The sequence below is a fragment of the Struthio camelus genome, chromosome 3 (assembly GCF_040807025.1).
Source record: "Struthio camelus isolate bStrCam1 chromosome 3, bStrCam1.hap1, whole genome shotgun sequence".
In the NCBI taxonomy this organism is placed as follows: domain Eukaryota; kingdom Metazoa; phylum Chordata; class Aves; order Struthioniformes; family Struthionidae; genus Struthio; species Struthio camelus.
Window position 1 is genome coordinate 60,388,274 of NC_090944.1, and position 18,848 is coordinate 60,407,121.

At 36.8% G+C, this 18,848-nt stretch overlaps 1 protein-coding gene across 8 annotated transcripts in view; it reads right to left on the reverse strand.

Moving 5' to 3' along the window:
* Nucleotides 1-18,848, reverse strand: part of WASF1 (WASP family member 1) — a 92,178-nt gene that overhangs the window by 47,573 nt on the left and 25,757 nt on the right. The gene's annotated exons all lie outside the window — the stretch shown is intronic.

Genomic DNA, 18,848 nt, shown 5'->3' on the forward strand with positions numbered 1-18,848 from the left:
AGCCACATACTTCAGCAGAATTAGAAATTTAATTTAAGTAACTTGGTTTGGTGCTATGCTTCAAGTAGCATACTTAAAATTATCAGCTTAAACAACAGGAGGCACAAACATGAAGGTAAGAACATTTCTGTACGTATACATTCCTGTACTTCCTGTCTTGGGCTTCGACATACAAAATCTGTGGGAATAAAAACTACAAGCACTAGACTGGAGCTGCCACCTCAGTTTTGAGTAGAGACAAAGCTTTCAAGCATTTGGGAAGCCTTATGAGAGAATTTATCCTTCCTGGGTCAGAAGAAAATTTTCAGTTGTGTGCTTCTCATAAATTTGCTTTTTAATAAAGAGACAATGAAGGTATTTCTAAGGCTTATTGCATCAACATCATTAAACCATGACGACTAAAAAACTGTATGTACATATTTATGAGGGAAAACAAGGTGCTCTCAGTCTGCAGGAAAAATATCCATGGCCCTGAGGATCACTATATGCGACAAGATATATTCTGTGACAAGGGATACACTGAGTAAACACAGATCTCTGCTGGTTCCTCTAAGGGAGTCGGGGGAAAGGGGGGGGGGAAAGGGGGGGGGGAAAGGGGGGGGGAAAGGGGGGGGGGAAAGGGGGGGGGGAAAGGGGGGGGGGAAAGGGGGGGGGGAAAGGGGGGGGGGAAAGGGGGGGGGAAAGGGGGGGGGAAAGGGGGGTGAATCTGCTCATTCTCTACAAAACAGCAAAAGAACAGCCAGGCAAGAGGAAGAGCAGACCCAGTAAGGGAGTTAGAAAAGTTGGCTCCTTCCCTCTTACACATATGTAGCAAAGGATAGATAGTGACTGAATAGGGATGGAAAAATGAGATTATATAATATATAATGCAATATAATAGTTGTCTCAGCAGGGAGCTCTGAAAAAGATACATTAGCGTTGCTGGACTTTGAACCAATACCTATAATTACCAAGTAACAAATATACCTGCTTGCCTCAGAAGTAAATAGCGTTAAGAATCAAACTCTATAATCTCAGTAATTCCTTCTGCATTTAAGATACATTAACTGTAGATATTCAGAGAACACAGGATGTAGTACTGCAGTAAAACACTGTGTGAAATCCCAATTATCAAATATTGGTGTTCTCATCAAAACTTTCCAAGCATGGAAAAAGGGAGGAAATGGGCTGAGAAGACAGCAGCATTGTCACTTCAACAGTCTCTGAGGACCCACATGGGAAATCACTGTACCTACCTAGAGGTCATTGTCTTTCCATAGAACACACATAAAACATAGATGCCTATATGAGGGCAATCCACCCCATTTATTTGTTTGTTTCTACTGAGAATGTGGGGATCCAGTATGAAATCTAAAAGGCCTCCAAATACTTCAGATTAACTCTGTCTACCCTCTTTGATGGATGGGCACCAAAGCAAGGACGGCTCCACCTCCTGAACAACAGCCTAATATTCGGAGCACTTACTCGAGAAATAGCTATCTGGCTTCCATCCTTTAATTAATCTTAATAAAGATGATTTACATGAGATTGAACTCATGTTTCCTTTTTCCCCATAATAATGAGCATTAAGTCACAGAATTTTCTGGGTGAAAGCATTTGAAACCAAGCAAACAAGCAAGGAAGCCAAACTCGTATCCAGAAGCTAGGGTATTACCTGGAAGAGGAGGAGATTCCAGATCTCAGTCCCAGAAAAAAAAAATGCATTTAAAAAAAATATATACTATCATTAGATAAAATCAGTCCCAGAATTACTGATTAGAAAATCAGGTTTTTGTCCTTTCAGTGCAGCATCCTTGTTACTGAAAAGCATTTTCCTCTATGGCCTCGCGTCTTCTCCCCCAAACGCGGGAAACACAGGTTTAAATCGCTTAGTGTGAGCGCAGTGTTGCACCCCGATTTCTCAGTGCTCTGACTAATATGCCGTAATTGAGCTAATGCTCTGTCACTCAAGCACAGTAACCATCACTGTCAAATGAGATGAAATTAGTCACAGATCTAATCCTTGCTAACTTTTCCAGGTTTCTCTAGGGACTAAGGCAGAACTTGGGTGGCTGTCCAGACACCGAGGCAGAAGTTAGCATCTGCCTCCTCAAATTAGGCACCTCTAAGCATGTGCAGGTGATTCAAATTAAACATCTCAGCTAGGTACGGAGGTGCCCAATACATTTATACACACAGTGTCAAGCAGTCTTGGAAAATAAGTAGATTTGACTATCTAGGATTTCTATATTCTGAGCAGCTAAATTGCAATTTGGTTAGGATATGCCGTCTTGGAAATCCAATCTATGCAATGCAGAGGCCAACATTGTACAATCCTATTCATAAACTAAACTAATCAAGCTCCATCTCAAATCTAGTTAAATCTTTTGCCCTCGCTATTAAATTTAAACACAATTCACTCCTCAGACAGCACAATATTCTAATTCCATCCTAAATTTATGACTAACATTAATTTGCTCCTACTTTAAGCGTTCTTCATTGCTCATTTTCTCCTGAGAAAAGTCTGTCTCTGCAACCCTACCTTTGTCCTTTACTATCCTCCCAGTTTAATATAATTTAAACATATTATAATTGAATTTAACATAACTAAAACCAGCCAACAACATGCCCTTCTGACAGAAGCACAATTGTCCAGTCAAGGAAGTGCAGAATCCTCGCTTATCACATGGATGTTGGTTCAAGTCAAAACATGTTCTTCTGGTGTTGTTTCAGGTCCTTTCACTAACTTACAGATGAGAAGACTGTCCAGAGGATACTAACTAGTATGTTCATGGGACACCACTCAGGATCCTAAGCAAACCAGAGCCACGCATGAAAGGAGCAGATGTGGAATTTAGCATAGGATTCAACATAGGTGCAGGCTGCCATGTGGCCTAAAATCTTTAAGGAGTTCATCAATGTATGGGAAAAGGGATATAGAGAAACAGTAGAAAAAATCCATGATACAAAACACAGCATGGAAAAGGTAAGGCTAGGTGGAACCCAAGTACAGAATGGTTCTGATGTTCTCCATGGATTTGCACAAAGTTAGCAGACTTTTTGCATTCACTAATAAACCAAAGTGATCTGCAGAAAGCCTTTATCAGCCTAATCAAAAGGAAAGAGCCATGCTTTTACACCACTAAAGGGACACTTTATGCACAAAAACATAACAGCCCCAATGGCATGCACTGATAATGGCAAGATCACTATAAACTGAAGATACTTGCTGCAAGACAGAGGAAATAGAAGTGTCCTGAAAATCAAGAGGTGTGGGCCGATCTCTCTGTTGACAAGATAGTATAATCATGTCTTGAAAATTATTTTGAACTGGAAAATATAGGGCATTCAGACTTCTCTGATAAAAGGTCAGACCTTTTCTCTTTAGTATGAAGAAATAATTGCAATAAAATTTTTTCTTGAGATGAGAAGATTAATTTCCTCTCTCTCAGATGGGAAGAGCAGCTTCTAGTTATTTCAGTCTTTTGTTAAAAAGTATCTGAAAAGAGATGGAGATGGTAAGGCTGGGGGCTGCTAATGAATCAGACTAGATACAGAAGCTACCTTCAACTGGTGAAACTGCTTTAGGCCTGATGAACACGGACCCCAAAGAACTGGCCCGAGGAAGAAGTTAAAGATAGGAGGAAGCATCTACTAAGCAAAGATCCAAGGTGCTGTTTGAGCTGCAATGAACTCTGAGCACAAAAATTGCCTGTTGCAGTGGAATTGCTGTGTCCTCCACTGATGGCTATAAGGTCTTAAAATTCCTTTGAAATTAACTGTAGTCAGAGTCTTCAACTCAGGAAGCTGAAGGCGGCATTCAGGAAGTTGAAGAATTCATTCAGAAACATAAAACCTAGAACCAGAGAAAACACTACAAGATCTCAAGGTAGCCACTGAATCCTTAGAAGAAAGTTAAGACAGCACCAATTCTGGAACTAATCGCCCACTACTCCAGAACAAAAGATATTTTTCAGTTGCAGATCTCTAGATGATCAACCATGTCAGCAAAGCCATTTATTGTGGGGAATAACTGCAGAGTTATGTCTCTAAAAAGCAGACCTCCTTGTGTTAGAGGAAAATTTATAATGCTTGTGCTGGGGGGGACATAATCCCTCAACGTTTTCTCTTCTTTGGCTTGTATGTGAGAGCGTGTATTCCAAAATGAAGGATTCAATGAAACAACTGCTTGGCCTTCCTGCAATATCTTTAATCAAAACTTCAATCAAAAGATCAGAAAAGAAATAACCAGGAAAGCAAGTAAAAAGCTTACTCCAAAAATATTAAGCTTTAGCACACTTTGCAAAGAAAATAATGCTGCTGACTGTAAGGAGTAAGAGCTCAAGCAGCCACCAAACGCCATTCGTACTGCTTCCAGATTAAGACTACAAAAGAAAATAGACATGGCTATGCACATAACAGAGTAGGCAAAAAGTTTCTAGTAGTGGTCTGGAGATACGTTCCAGTAACAGGCAGTAGAGAATACCATGCTGGTAACGACACCGATACTGCTGCTTCTTCACTTAAAATAAATAAATAAATAAATCAATAAATGTATTTTACCCTTTGTATACAGTTGCAATCAAAGGACCCAAAGAAGAGATCATAAAGCATACATTTATAAAAAAAAACTTAGCATGGTTTGGCATAACATTAGTATTATTTCTCCGTATTTCTCAAAAACATACCTAATTTATCTATTATCCTATTTTTTTTTTTTTCACGAAAACTGAAACTTTGGCTTTGAACTAAATGCATGCACAAAGCAGAACAACAGACCTCTTCAAACTATGGAAGAGACGCACATGCTAATTTTCTAGGAAAAAAAGGCCATATACAAACAGGTGAAGTTACAAAAAAACATCTTATGGTTATGTCACTCTTTAAGAACCTGATTCAAACATCCGTATTTTCTTTTTCAAATGAAGTCTAAGATTTAACTCACATGGCAATTCCTACATCCCTACATGCTTGGAGCTACTCTGTAAGTGTTGAGATGATCCATGCCACGCACGTGAGTCATGGGGAGGTGAGAGCAAAGTAATCTGACTATGAAAGCAAGGAGATATTTCAAAAGCTGTATCTCCTATCATACAGGGAACTGTTTTCCCCCAGAGAACTAACTAGAAAGAAAAGTGGGGAATCAAAACCCTGCTGTTTCTGCTATTAAACCACGCAGCATGCCCAAAGCATCTTACGATCTGCTATTTATTTCAGACACCACTACAGGGAGAATATCTTGCTAACAAAAGAGGAACGAAAGAAAACAAACAAACAAACAAACAAACAAACAAACAAACAAGGGACCTTGTACAAGACTTTACAATAATACAATTAAATTCTGCCCATATAAATATTTAGATACCTTATCTGTAAATGAAAAGAGGCTGAAGATGATGGTCCAGCACTTACAGTCATATGGTCCATATAAACCAGAATTCTAAATACAGAATATTAGTTTACTGAGTCATACTTATTCCCCATAAAATAATTTTCCCTACCATTGCTGTAAATCAAAATATCTCTACTTACTGATGAAATAGAAGCATCTTGCCATGCAGTTAAGAGAAAATAGTAGTATACTTGTCAATAAATAACCAAATGATTACACAACGTTAACAGCAAAACTGTTAACTTTGAGACCAAGGATAATAAGAGGAGGTTCTTATTTTTAGCAGACCCAGTCAACATGCTAGTGCACTAGCAATGAAATTAAAACAAAAGAAGCATTATGAGGAGATTTTTCTTGCTAGGAAAGTAGATGATTTCACTTAAAAGGTACTTTGTTGAGAACACTTCCTTTAAATTATGCTTTCAATCACTGTCACAATTTTATAGTGATTTCTAATAGTCAACATTTTACAGTTGCTCCACGTTTTGCTCATTCAATAAATTCCACAGTTTTCAAAAATTTGCATATGGCTGATGCATTGTAAGTCTTCAAGAGACCCCAGTTTCCTATGCGTCACTTCCAACTTGCTGCAAGGTCACCTGTTCCTTCTAAGCAGAAGGGAAGAGAGGGGAAGAGCCACCTTAAAAATCTCCTCTAAGCTTCTGGTCAGGCTTGCTGAAATAGTGCTGAAAATACTACATTAAAGTACACTGCAGGAATCCACAATGAGAAAATCCCAAGAATGTTCTCACAGGAGGTTAGAAAGACTCTTAGAATCATAAAACCCAAAAAGTGCAGGAAAGGTTTCAGGTGATGTACAATCTGTCCATCCATTCTAAGGAAGGCTCAATTATACGTATGTCATTGTAGAGTTCTGCTATGAACCCAAATCCAACTCAGCTCTCAGTCTGACTGCGGGCTGGCTCACAGAATGGACAAACAGACCCACACCCTTCCACCTCTCAACTGAAATCCAGGTGAGAATAGGGGTGACTGGCAACAACTACTATGCAATTATTTTCAGTGACCTATTCAGAAACAGTAGATTAACCAAGTGCATAGATGACAAAAACCCACCACATCGACTTTATTCACAACTGTCTTTAGTCACAGGCTAGCCATATAGCTCAGAAACTCAGTTATGCTGATTCTTCCTATGCCAATGCAACAGCACTGCGGCAGGGGGCAGTGGCTTAGGAAGAACACGTTTGTCTTCATCAACTACTACACCTCTTAAACACGTAAGGATAGAACTGCAAACTTAGTCTGAAAAACAAATCCTTCCTGACAAGAAAGGCAGTAAGATGACTAAACTGAGTCTTTCTTCTTCGGGTCAGGATTTCCAAACTTTAACATATGCTTTGCTTTTGCAACTGCTTCCTACATTCAAGATTCTAATATTAGTACCAATTTCTAATTGTGCACTACTCTCTGTTATTAACAGAGTATGATTAGATGCTGATTTATCACTTTAAAGATGAATGCCTTTAAAACAGCAGTATAAAGGACTTTATATAATAATCATAGTATCCCATACCAAGATGCATTTTGTTCACCTCTGTAAACTAAAACGTGGAGAGAAAGAGACTATTGTCAAACATAATTATGCATTGTACAGCATCCTGTTAAGTTGAAATTCCCTTGTTTCTGAGTGAACAAACTAACATTGTCTGGCACTGTTGTCACAGCAATAAGTTCCACAGCTCTCACTCTGACATTATAATGAACAACTCTATCACTCAGCTGCTATTCTGTGACTACTGCAACAGCATCTTAAATTATAAAAAAGTCAGTACCAGTCTGTAAGATGAAACTCTTTATAATACTTGAAATGCATATAGAGAAGAAAGATTCCTAACAATTTCTAATAAAGAACCCCATGAGGAAGGGCAGAGAGTAATCAAGAACTTAGACAGCTAACTCACTTCTGCATTATCTTTCCTAGAGAAGGCCTTATTTGTTTATAGGACTGAAATGGGCCAATCCAAAGTAGTAAGCAATGGTGGTAAAAATATTTAAAGTAATTTTCAGGGATTAATTAAAATAATTCAAAGCAGAGAAATCAAATCACCAACACAAAATTTAAATTTTGCATCTACTATTAGAGGCAACAGTTCAGAAATAAACATATACGTGATCTACAAGGCAAAGTTCAATAATTACAAACACTGTACATACAAAAAAAATGTAATTCTTAATTTGAACTGGTAACGCTACCAGTTAACGTTGGATTCTTCATCAGCTACATTTGCATGTAGAAAACAGGAAAGAGTGGGCAAATTCCACAGTAAAACTAAGAAGAGATATATGTTAATGCTGTATAAGTGTCCTGGAAATTCAAGCTGAAGCGCTATCAGAAAATATTTGAAGTAAACACCATATTCAGTACTTAATATATTTTAAATTATCATCTTTGGCTAGGCTATCACATTCTACATTTGACCCACTTCTGTGTTAAAGCATTTGGGTTTTTTTTTTTTTAGTATTATAGTAAACTCTTTTGAGATGCTATAAAAAGCAAGCATGAAATAACTGCTTGTTCCTATGTGCTAGAGAAGATTTCCTGATGCATTAATGGAACATAAACATATATAAAAGACGACAATTAGAAAGAAGAAGTTCCTTATATATTTTAGCAGTTTATTTTCTATATTCATAATTTGATTTTTAGTCCCTTCAGAGAATAAATAAATATCAAGAAAATAGAAGACTTTCATTGCACAGCTCTAACCAGTTGCTGCATTTCTAAACAAAGAATCCGTGGGGACAAACAACAGTACTTGGCTATGTTATTCACACAATTGAAATTACAGGCTTCCTGGAGCTTGTTCACTGAAATGAGGGACGGTTGCTCTAAGCATTCACTAAGTTGCACAGATCATCTAGCATCCCCAGTTCATGAATGGGAGAACCTGGTTTAAAATGCTGCACAGCAAATTTGGCAGTAAAGAACATTCGTTACAAATTCTGGTAGTGTTTTATAATTTGAAGTTGTTCAGGGTATTAAATTCAGATAAAATTAAATGGAGAAAAGCCCAAATAATTTGTATGACTTCTCATAGTAGAACACACAGAACAAAGGATAAATGATCATAAAAACTGCAAGTTTTATTTTCCATGCTCATATTTTGCTATAGTATTATACTGACGCTCCATTTAATGCTAGATGCTGAATAAAGACATTATTCCTGCTCTGAAGATCTTGTTTGGTAACGCTTGAAAAATTACCTAAATCACTTAACCCGTGGCCTATTGCCATTCATTTATAGTAGGAATATACATGATTCAGTGTAAAAAAAAAAAAAAAAAGCATGAATGAAACCAAGACAGAAAGGAAAAGAGAAAAGTGTGATTAATTCACGTTACCTGTGTAGTAGCCCTGCAGTCATTTCTTTATTTCCCTTGGTATTACTATCTGATGTGCACTTTTGCAAAGTAAAGATGTAAACACACATCATCAACAGGTGTTTTAACATTAATTCAGAGACTACAGAATCAAGTATGATGTGCACAACTGTTCAATAAAACTGTAATTTTGCACATCACATTTTTTGTGCTCGCCCAATTGAATGGAAGAACCAATTGAAAGGAAGAACCATAGGCAGCACACTATCACCAGTCACTAGAGTAGAGATTAGAGTACCACACTCTAAAGCTTTAAAAATATAATTCATACTCTAAAAAGTCAATAACACCAATGAGGAAATGCCACTGGTCTCTTCCAAGCCCAACTATTCTGGGATTCTGTGAATTTGCTTGACTCAAGCGCTTCTTTAATTTTGAGAGTTGTTACTTTAGGATGCTGTTGTCCCCTATAGCATACCAGAACAGTTTCAGCCGTTCAGTTGGTTACCTAGCAATAGGAATTTACCTGCTGAATTTTGTCCATACTAAAAATACACACGCTGCTTAAATTTGCTAAGAGAAAAAAATGATTCACAGCATTTCTGAAAGATTCCACATTTCAGAGCAGAGCTTTTCTTTTTTATCATATGTCCAAAGAGTGCAAATTATTGAAACCTATTTCTTCCACGTAAACGAAATATGAAAATTTTACAATTGTTCAGCAAGCATAACTATCATCAGCGAGATATCCAAACTGTGCTTAACAACAACTCCTACCAAAATGAACTGCAACAAATTGTATTAGGATAGTAATGTAACCTCTCAACATTAGATGAGAATGAAAAAAACATCTCTCTACTACTGTTCCTAGTGAACTGATCTCTGTTCGCACATGACAAGCTTGTAACGTTTTCTGTGATATAGCTTTCTAACAGTATTAAACATGCCATTTACAACATCTTAAAATTTAAATTGCCCATTTTTGAATATGGGCCCAAAATGAACACTGCTCGTTGTCAGAATAGCCTTAATGTAGCATCCTAAAAGAAGTGGAGAAGGAATGGAGAAGTGGAAACTGCCACTGTTTTACAGGTCCAAACCTAAATAACTGGGGAATCCTAACCTACTTGTGCCAGACCCATCTCACACTAGAGACCTGAAGGAGGGAATGCTGATTACATGGCTTTTGTTTTTTTTCTTAGAGAAAACGCCATTTCCTCTATTTAAACAAAATAAACTATTTTTCCCTCAAAATGAGTGGGATATGCTTTTAACACAAAATGTTCTGTAAGGTACATAATTCTTTATGTTATTATTCACGCTGGTCTGTTCAGCATTTTGTTCCATTTTATTATTTTGTGCTTTGCAACAGAAGAGCAAAAAGTACATATTTGCATATTTCTATATTACCATTAACAGCATGTTCTATAGAGCTCATACTTCTAGCATATAGCACTTAAGACATTTCATTTTGTTCTCTTCCATGCCATTTTTTCTTTTCTTTCATTTTAGACACTATTACATTTTAAGCATATTTTAAATACTTGATTTTATCAAACTATTAGTATGTCTATGTCTCAATACTTACAGAATGCATGAATAATTCAAAATACATTATTCATATTTTAAGCACTAGAAGAGAAATTGAAAAGTCAGAGGAAAATTTCAGATCCATTTCTTGTTCTAAATTAAAATATTAATACAACCAGACATATTGGAAACTGCAAAGGAAGATAACTAATGGGACACTGTAATACTGGGTTACAAAATAAACAGAAAGGAGAGTACACTGTGCTGGGTGTGTAATAGAAACGTGAATTCAAGCGAGTTTAAAAGCTAATCTAAGTAACAAATCAACCATTTCAGTGACTAGGAGAGAAGCCACAGAGACTGAAATTTCAGATAGAGTTAAGCTTTGAGGTACGTTACTAGCCGACCAGCCAGGATAGCGACCCCGATTGCAACATAAACATTATCTGCTAGGAGATATCAAAAAGGTAGCAAGGGCAGAACATGCAATTGGACGTTCTATTGATGGAACAAATATCACAAAAACGGTATTTTTAGATCTCATGTACGACTGCACATAATAGGAAAGACATCCCATGACTTGACCGCACTGAGTAATGTATACAGTCTAGTCCAAAAATTCACAGTGAAGGTGCCGCTTAAGCGCCAACTATAATGTACCCAAAAAAAATATGCTTACATGAGCAATAAAGGCCAATAAAATTACCACAGTTGTGCTAACCTTCAGAAAGGGAAAATGAGAAAAAATGAGGATGACTATTAGAAAAGCTAAGAGTGGCATCTGAAACAACTGAATCCTTACAGGCAGCAGCAGAGACTACTGAAGGATACCCTATTGGAAGCACAGGGCCAAACAGGTACAACTTACTAAATAAAATCTTGGTACAGGGCAAAATGAAATCAGCTGTCTAAACAAACAGCAAAATTAGAGCGACTATTACAACTAAGTCATGAAGTCATCATTCAGAAAGCTGATATTGCATTCAAATGAAGAAAAACAGAAAGGATCGCAAACTCTGGAAAATTAATTGTAGACACCATACAGGCCAAAAAAGAATTTAAGGAGCAACTAACTATGGGATTCAAACAGTACTAAATCCTCCCAATACATCAAGGGCAAAGAGACTACCAGAGCCTGTAGGACCAGTTAACAACACGGGCATAAGATGCCCTTACTAGAGGAGACAACATCACTAATGAGAAAAGCTAAATTAGTTCTTTACACTGTTTCACAGTAGAAGAAACTGAGAAACCAGAGAGATTCCCATATCAGAACGTTCTCTTCCACTCTCCACCTTTTTTTTGCTGGAGGGGAGCAAGAGGGAACACTAAGCAGAGGAGCTGTCTAAAACTGAGCTAGGGAAGAAGCTATGGTATAAGAAGAAACGCCAGAAGCTAACATTTTGCCTGGACTCTGTGGTACTCATCCAAGGGCTCTGAGGAAATAAAGTATGAAGAGGCTGAACGACTATAACTTCCTTGGTACCTCAACACCACAGCTGATATAAACAAGATGTGAAACTTTAAAAGTTCTGCTGAACACATTGTGTAAAACCTGAGATCCGAATCAGGCAAGGTAACGGAAAGGATAAAGGACAAAATTTGTGGACGTTTATCTAAATATAATCTATCTACAAAGAGTTAATATGTTTTTTATAAAGGGAAGTCCTGCCCCACAAACCTGGTGGAGGTTTCTGACGAGATCACTACCATGCACACAAGGGTGATCCAGCTGACATAGCTAACCCTACAGAAGCTATCTTGAATTCCTTTGGAGTTCCCAGAGTATTCTTTGATGTTGGACATTCACCAAAAAGCAGTTGAAGGACAGACTTCTTGTCACGACATGCTAATATGCTTGTGAACTGAGATCTTTAAGACACAAGATTGTTTTGTGAGTCTTGTTGGTCAATTTTTCTCCACCTATACATACTCTTCCAATATTCCAGAGCTTCATTTCTGCATTTGAATTTAAAAGCAAACTGTTCATCACTATATTTCCCAAAGTGTAGCTCTGCTAGTGGTCAGAAGGACTTCTACACATGAGTGCTAGAGCATTTTATTTACTAATTGGAAGTAAAAATGCCTTCTATTACTCAGTTTTATCGCTCCTTCCACTAAAACCACTTCTTGGTAGTAGTGGATTTGGAAAAAAAAACAAAATAAAAACATCCTGCAAGTGTAGATCAAGGCTTAGAGAAAATATTTTTGATTTGTGTCTTGCGCAGAAGAAGCAGTATACCCTGTGAAAATAAATCTGGCTTAATCCTCTTGGCATAAAAAGCTGAAAGTTCTTTTCAAGCACTTTAAAAATGCAGTTTCTCCTTAATGAGTATTAGCAGTGCAAGCAGCACTATGGGATAAACATTTCAACCAATCTGCCTTAAATATGAATTGAGTATCTATTAGATTAATGAAAAGGGAATAGATATTTGCATCTGATAACAAGTTGTTTCCACTGAAAAAGTTAACATTTGTTTGGAAAGTAGTGCTACTCCTTCCGCAAAGATTCTGGGAGAATTCTGTGGAAGCAACTTCCCAAGTAGTTCTGACAACGAAGCACTGGCCGACTCTGAAGACGAAAGGAAAAATTATCAAGCTGTTCTTCCATAGCTGAGAGATCCAATGGACACAGGTTGACCAAGAACTGTTAGTTTAAGACTCTGAAAGCACCATTTGGTCAGATACGTGAATAACTGACATCACAGGAGGCACACAGCACAAAAAGTGAATTTATCTTTACTTCAGTCCAATTCAGAATTCTAAATCAAACCACTCCAATGAGCCCGTATAAGGTGCCCATTTGGAGCTACTCCTACAGACATTCTGGACCAAGGCACATACCTTTGATTATCAAATGATACCAAATATAAAACACAATACATAGTGAACTAGTTATGATAACGGTTATTCAATGTAAACAATTGATACCCCTTTAGGTTCTGCATGGTACTCTTCAACCTGCCTCCAGTTGAGAGTCTGTTCTAGAACAGGGAAACCCAAATGATGGTACAAATATCCCTAATGGTACATTCAGTCCTTAAGAGCTGCATACAGGCCAACACAGAGCTGTAATTTTAGACAGTGGTTTCCATTGCCAGTGATGTACTCAAAAAAAAAAAAAAAAAGCAGCACCCAGGAAACCCTATTTTAAAATAGGATTCTGAAAATAAATATAAAAGGATCACAGACACCCTATCTTAGTTGCTTATAGACAAATGAACTAAGGGGAAGCACCCCCAACGTTAATTTTTTCTTCTATTGTGCGTATCATACTACAAAAGGATATTTCATCCTTTAAGTGCCATTATCACGATAAAACATCATTATAAACTAACCCTGAAGAACAGTTACACTGATCTAACCTTAAGAGCAAATAAAAAATTTGCAAAGAAAAGGAAACATTTTTGTTTCTAAACCTTTCTGAAATGAAAACGTTTGGAAAAGTAACATTTTCTTTTCTTCGAAAATCCTTAAGTAGGAAAAAAGGCACTATCATGAATGTTACACCCCAGTTACTCTCCTTTGTCACCGATGTGCGCACTCAGCTAAAATCTTCCCAAAACACTAGTATTTAGTGGCATACTTCAGAGGGTAGGCTCACAGAATGTTTCATAGCCTAGATGCCAAATCCACTAAATAAAAAACAAACAAATTGAGAACTGTAGTCATAAATATATACATAGATTCTTCAGTGTTATGAAATGACTGTAATCATATCAGGCAGCCAGACTAAGAGCATGCAAAATGACTTCTTTATAGTTTTTAAAAGGCAAGGAAACATACATATATTTTTTAAGTGTTAAAGACGTTATAGCTAAAGTTGCAGACATAAAACTGCTTTAAAATTACTACTTTAAAAAATTTCAGATTAGAGTAATAAGCTTGCCACAGAATATATAGCATAAGGAATAAAGGATGTGAAAGTGTTATGTACACCTTTTGAAGTCATTACATAACACAACTATTCAGTGATACAATATAGACCCCAAACTGATCGAGGGCAAGGTAATCAGCTCAATTCTATTAAAATAAAATCAAGATGAACTGAAACAAAAAAATTTTAAAACCCACTCTATGAAACAAGATACAGTTACTATGTCACTTTAAAATAGGAGGCATTCTCTACTCCAGAGAATAAACGTTAAATTTGCTTTTGGCACCCTAATAGGTGATTACCTACCTTTTTCTTCCTGAACTCCTCTTAGGAACAAAATGTTTAAGACTTCAGATAGCTAACTCAGGTGTTATTTAAATATGAAAGGAAAAAAATGCATGAGAGTCCAACCACTGTATTAAAATAAAATCTCATGCTCTACTAAGCTGTCTGAAAGGAAGCCTCTTATCTTAATAATAGGAAACCAGAGTCTCTGTCCCAAAAGCCAGAGGAATGCGCAATACTACAAACTGATCTTTACGGAATGACTCTGTAGTTCTAACTACTCCAAAGAGTTTCTAGGAATGAAGCCAAAAGTCAAACTGATATGAAGTTATTAAAAGATAGAAGGAATTTTTGAAAAAAATTAATATTGTGGTCAAATGGGATACGGTCCTTACGTTGTGAATACAAGGCATTAATAGCAATGGGTTTTGTTTTGGTATAAATACACATATATATACACACACACACTGTATATATGTGTGTTTGTGTATTTTTATATATGCGCATATACATATTCAGGGTCCAAAGTCACTCCAACAGATGTAGGTCGTACTAGTTCACTCTTCTCTGTAGCTAGTTTTTATCTTCTACCTGAAGGACAAGCAATTTATATTTTTGCATATGTTATCACCAAGACGACAAGCCTTCACAGATAGGTAGTTTTTGGCAAAATATATTATTCCCGTTTCACAAGCTTTTTAATATCAATCCTATTTACTGTGCAGAACCTTCCCTTCTTACTCCCTTTTGTTTTTATTTTTACAGAAGAGCAGCCATACCAACACAAAATACCCAGTTCAGGATCCTGTTTCTGACAGCGGCTACTTATGAGTGCCTACAGAAGGAATCTAATAATAGCGTAAGTATAAATATGCTTTGCTTGTATAACAGCAACTTTTCACCACCTGCAACTTGGGTACTTCATGCTTCATAAGTTGTATCCACATTTGTGTTTTCTAACAGGGTACCTATCAAATAGTTTTTCTAACCAATTCATACTTTCAGCATATATATCCAGTAGTAATTAATGTGCATTATGTGGAAGCCTACTGCATTTTAAAACTTCTGCTTCATACTTTCACTCACTGTCTCCTGGCCTGCATATGGAAAACAGCACCTGATGCACCTTCTTCATGCATTCATGATCTATTTCTCCCATACCCCCCTTCAAATGTCTTTTTTTTCTAAACTGAAAAATCCCATTCCATTCAATCTTTTCTGTAGAAACTGAGAGAAAGGTTTTTCAGTTCTATAGACGATATAATCATGTCACACTTTCATGTCCGATTCTGTTGTTTCCACTAAAATATTGTAGGTTTGGGGGGCAAGGGGGAAGAGGTTTGCGTAATGGACTGTCCTCACTTCTTGACTCAGTTACGCCTCAGCACACGTGAAGATCCTTTCTGGACGTAGTACATAATTTTATTAAAGCACTAGAAGCAAGATTAAATGGAAGCATCAATCTTTTCCACAAGTGGTCCAAACTGAAATATGGATATTTCTTAATGGGAATAACGCTGTCTTCTTTCTACTATGCAAAGTTCCTAGCTCCTTATCTCTCCCTTACAATTTTGTTTTTCCGTCTTTCAGAAGAACAGTAACTTGAACATTAAAAAACCCAAACAAAAAAGGCTGTAAAAGAAGACAGACTCCATTTCAAATCATTATGCCTCTCGGAGGATTTTCAGTCATCAAAAATTCCAGCCATTCACCTAGAATTAAATAAGTAATTCAGACAGAACAGCATGGTACTTTCTAAATTGTTTCAACTGTTCTGAGAGTATAAAAATCAGAACCAGAACTATCCCCTTCAGCCTATGTAGGGGCTCAGTTTTTTCACATAAGGTTACTCTCCACAGAAACTTTAACCCTAGCCAGTACAGAGGCACTAAAAAAATTCTTAGTTTCCATATTTGTGTCCATTTTAAAAACCTGATTAAAAATGCATCTGTACATAAATTATACACAACTATTCACATTTTGCTCTGCTATTGTATGTAAGTCATATTCTTCCTCTGCCTTCCAATTCTACTACTGCATATAAATGCAACTGAAGTGCTTTGTGCAATGCAAAACAATAGCTTCCTTGTACGTGCAATTTTGCCCACTTCAGGTCTTTGAGTATGCAACGAATTTGTTGAATTTTCCAAATAACTCAGACAGCATTCACTTAAAAGTTAATTTAGTTTCCTAACTTCTCACTGTACTTAACCAAGATGAAAGTGAAAGTACTTTTACTAGAGCATAAGCTATGTTTTAAAGTATAGTTGGTAACTTTCCTTTCTTTATGGCCTTAGAAGATGTCAAATCAGTATCCAAGTATTTTATCTGATATTATCAAAAGGGGGAGAATATATTTATTACTGTTTTAAACAACAATTCCGGGGACAAGGGGTGCATTTTGAGAAGAGTTATATAACCTTAAAAAGAGTTATATAACCTGTGCACATGATGAGAAGTATCAGTGCCAGGTGGAGACAGACAATGAGGAGGCAGGAGGAAAAAAAATGTCATTTCTGAAAATGACAAATCTTCTCAGAGATCTTTTTTTTTTTTTTTTGGTCCAGATCTCTATACATGTTTATTTTTGTCTTTATCTTATTTCCTTACATATTCCTTCCTTTTTCTTCTTTGTATTAGCTGAATATTATTTAGCTGAATATTTTTTTTAGCAGAATATTTTTCTTTTTCTTTTTTCTTTTTTTTTTAGCTGATTCTCTCTCCTCTGTGTTTTAATTCTGTTTTGGCAGCTTGGATCTCTGACTGTTCCTTCTTCCAGTCACCAAAAAGCTACACGTTGCTGGCTGGAGAGAATGTATTACCTCACTCAGTGTGCCAAGGAACAGAAGAGAGGCTTAGGTCTGTGATCTGCTGCTAGTGCTTCTGCAACCAACGTAAGGACTAACACAAAAAGTCTAGAGGCAAACTGGATGACTATTGTTAAGACACCTGTTGCTTTTCCTATTGGCAGCACAGCACATTTCTTGCGTGTATATACATAGATCTCAACTTTCTAAACCGCTCACATTTGTTCTCTTTCATGTCCTGTAGCTGCTTAAACTAGTCTGACAACTTGCAGATTGAAAAGCACTGCACACAATGTAAATTGTTTCAAGTTCCATTTACTAGAGTAAGTACTTTTCTTATTTAAATGTTCTTCTTTATTGCACTGAATTCTCTCTAGAAAAGATTTATGGGTTTTTTTGTTAGTGGAAATAAAAGGATGAGTCACAACTAAACGTTTTGCAAAGAAAGAGAGGGGAAGAAAAGGTAATTGTTTTATTTACGTAATCTGATAGAATTCTAGAAAACTTCTGATATTTCAGATGCGTTTCAAAAACTTATTATTCCCTTGTCAATGCTCAAAATTTAGGTAACGGGCAGACAGAACTACTTGCTATTTTTAGAGGAATACCTGCTAACACAAACCCTGTTTTTCAAGTTTCCAATCAAGCCATTGAGAACAAATAATTGTCGGAACTAGGTATAGTTAGCTACAATTAGCTGCAAACGTGAAAACATCTTTAACTCTTCTACTTCAAAGCTATGCATACTCATATCATATCCTCATTTTGAAAGAGCAAGTAAACCTAGAGTTATATTCAAGTATATGCACAGCTATACAAGCAGATCACTCAATGAAATAATCAATTTCATCAGCTGTATGGTTTCATGCCAACCTCAGACAACATCTGTCATAATACAGATGCAACCTGAAACTGCCTACCATTCCAGAAGATAAGCTGTAACATGATTTTCAGTGTTACCTCATTCCTCCTTCTTTCACCCACCTCCCGCCCATTTCCTAAGGGAGGAGGAGAAGGAGAAAGTAAAAGAGAATGGTGAGCAGTTTTCTATATGATAATCAGCATTCAAAAAAACAAAACAGAAAAATGCACACACCTATATTTAGCATAGGTATTAAGTCACAAAAAATTTACCATTCCTAATAGTATAGCTAATATGACACTAAAGTGAAAGCTAGTTAGCAGCTAATATGAAACGATTTGATTATGCGACGCAGTTCATTTATTGCAGAGAAACACAAAAATGGATCAACGCTGAGGCAAACTATCTTTACCTCAAATGAAATTCTCTCCATGTTATGGCTGAGGAACAGAGAGAGAGAAGAGCAGTGGAAGTTATGTACTTTTGTTACATAAACTACTCTATGAACAGAAAACAGTTGCTGTTACAGAAGCAAACGTAGTTATTTGAGATGCACTGACCACATAAGTTTCGCTGTTCATTTGCGAGCACCCCACACAGGTAAACTTGGATTCTTTTTGACCAGAAATATTTCCTTTTCCTGCATCACCTCCATGTTAGCATAGCTGACAGTATAACAGATGAAGTCTACTCTTTGTGCATCATGTGTGTGGCAGCAGGAAGCCTCAGTAACAGAAATTCCAAGTCGCAGAGAGAGAGAGGTAGGTCACA